This window comes from Chenopodium quinoa, unplaced genomic scaffold (assembly GCF_001683475.1).
Source record: "Chenopodium quinoa cultivar QQ74 unplaced genomic scaffold, ASM168347v1, whole genome shotgun sequence".
NCBI classification, from domain to species: Eukaryota; Viridiplantae; Streptophyta; class Magnoliopsida; order Caryophyllales; family Amaranthaceae; genus Chenopodium; species Chenopodium quinoa.
The window spans coordinates 1,410,064-1,412,801 of record NW_018742881.1 but is presented as its reverse complement, the minus strand read 5'-3'; the positions used below and the strand labels follow the sequence as shown (position 1 = coordinate 1,412,801).

At 32.1% G+C, this 2,738-nt stretch overlaps 1 long non-coding RNA gene across 1 annotated transcript; it reads right to left on the bottom strand.

Moving 5' to 3' along the window:
• Positions 1 to 756: 756 nt before the first annotated feature.
• On the bottom strand, positions 757 to 1,810 carry LOC110726614. Its single transcript, XR_002512392.1, has 2 exons — positions 1,581 to 1,810; positions 757 to 1,010 (listed from the first exon to the last, which is right to left on the bottom strand). It is a non-coding gene; the product is annotated as an uncharacterized LOC110726614 (long non-coding RNA).
• Positions 1,811 to 2,738: the final 928 nt, after the last annotated feature.

The window sequence follows — 2,738 nt, the reverse complement described above, 5'->3', positions numbered from 1 at the left end:
AAGAAAATTAGTCTTGTGACTACTTGTTGAAATTGTCTCAATGAGTAGATTATTAATATTCAATTCTTATAATTTATAGTTGATGATAATTAAAAATATTATTGTTTAGAGCTTTACATCAGCATGTGTGAAATATCACTATGACGAATTTAAAAATAAAATGGAGGGAGTAATTTTTTTAATATTTTCCAATCTTATTTTTTTATTGGAAATTTTGTCTAGAACTACCCTAAAGATAAGGTCATTTGTGAATAACTACCCATTTTTTTCTATTTGTTTAGAACTACCCAAAAGTTACAAAACGTTTGGGTAACACTACCCATTAACGTTTTCTGTCAAAAAAAACATTAATTGGACCTACTTTTTCACTTTTCCCACTTAATTAACTCCCCTAATTAATTTTCTCTCCTCCCTAATTAACTCCCCCTAAACCCTAGAAATCAAAACCCTCAAATTTAGACACTACGTGAAAAAACGAATTTGACACCGGTTCAAACCCGGCCTAAGGCACCAGTTCAAACCGATGCCAATATAGGGGGTGCCAAAAAGGGGTTTAAAAAGACACCGGTTCAAACCGGTGCCAAAACTTGAAATTGGCACCGGTTAACCGGTGCCAAAAAGTACCAAAAAATTTTATGATTCATTTTTTGGCACCGGTTAACCGGTGCCAAAAGTGCCAAAAAATATATAATTTTTTTTTTTTGTTTTTTCCACTTAAAAATTAAATAGACTAAAATACATAAAAACATCAAAACATAACATAAAGCGAATATCGATTAAAACAACATCAATATCATCGAAAATTTGCAACATCAATATCATCGAAAATTTGCAACATCAATATCATCGAAAATTTGCAATACATAATAAAAAAAAATTACAACATATAAATACTTCGATTACAACATATAAATACAAAAAAAAATTACAATATAAATAAAAAAAACAAAAACAAAAACCCCATTCATTCTTGTATCTTGCTTCTTCGATTTCAGATCTAAATAACATACCTGCACCAATTTAAAAAAATCCATTAATATAATTAACCTTTGAACAAAAAACCCAGAATTTAATCCCAAAAATTGAAAAAAAATTCAAACCCAGAAAAAATTGAAATCGAAAAAACACAGAAAAAAAAACTTGAAATCGAAAAAAATTCAAAATCTAAAAACAAAACCCAGAAAACAACCCCAAAAACGCATGCATGAACCCAAAAAAACGATTATTTTAATCGAAAATTAACCAAGAAAAATTGAAATGCTAGCCATAACCCAGAACTCGATTAATTAACCAACAAAAATCGAAAATAAAATAAAAAATTAACCCAGAACTCGATTAATTAGCCCAAAAAACGATTATTTTAATCGAAAATTAACCCAAGAAAAATCGAAATAAAATCCGAAAATAGATTTAAATCGATTAATGAAACCCAAATCAATAGAATTAAAATCCAAAAATTGATTTAAATCGATTAATTAAACCCAGAAAAATCCAATTAAACCCAAAACTCGATTAATTAAACCCAGAAATCTCAAAATAAAGAAAAAAAAGAAAAAAACCCAAAAAACACATGCATGTACCTAGAATCGGTGTTCTTGGTGGTCTTGGGTGTTGGTCTTCGCCTCTTCGGTGGTGGCATTTGGTGGTGGAAACGAGTGAGAAGGGGAGGATAATCTGGGAAGAACGAAAGAGAAAGAGAAAGAGAGAGAGAAGGAGATGAGATTGAAGGAAACTGATGGCCAAGAAGGAGAAAGAAGGCGAACATAGAAGAAAGATAGAAAGAGGAGAGAGAAAGAGAAGGAGGAGAGAGAAAGAGAGGAGGAGCGGCTGAGGAAGTGAGGGAGAGTTAGGGTTTTATTTGGGTTTATATGGGGCGGTTTTTTTTTTTAATTATATAGATGAACCGGTTTAGTGGCACCGGTTCAAACCGGTGCCCTTTATATTTTTGGCACCGGTTTAAGATGAACCGGTGCCATTGCTCTTGGTCTGAAATTCCGCCCATTTTTAGGCAGGTTTTTGGCACCGGTTTGGCATGAACCGGTGTCTTTTGGGGGTTGCCTTTTTGTATTTTTCTACTAGTGAGACATCCTACCAATTATAATGGCCAACTAGATTTCCTCCCAATTACAATTGCCAATTAGTTATTAAAATGCAATTAAATCAATCTTAAAGTCAAAATAATCGAAACCTACAACTCAATTGAACCCCTAAACCTTAAAAATCAAAACCCCCAATTTTTTTGAACCCATAAACCCTAATCCGTATCACTAATTTACACTGTAATTATGTTAATTGCGCTCAATTAAAACTTGTAAACAAATACAACAAACAATAAATTAAAAGGTGTGAAACATAACATGAATAGTTGAGAATTTGTGTTCAATTGATTGAGTATATGCTCTTGGATTTTTTGAGTGAGAATTGAGGGAAGTTAATTAGGGATGAGAGAGAAGGTAATTAGGGTATTTAGGGGAGTTAATTAAGCGGAAAAGTGAAAAATTAAGCCTAATTACGTCTTAATTGGACGAAAAACGTTAATGGGTAGTGCAACCCAAACGTTTTGTAACTTTCGGGTAATTCTAAACAAATAGAAAAAAAATAGATAGTTGTTCACAAATGACCCTATCTTTAGAGCAGTTATAGACAAAATTTCCTTTTTTATTCTTATTTTGAGGCCCCATTTCTTCATTACAGCTGAGGCCCAATTAAGTGTCGGGCCTGCTTTTAATTACTTATAT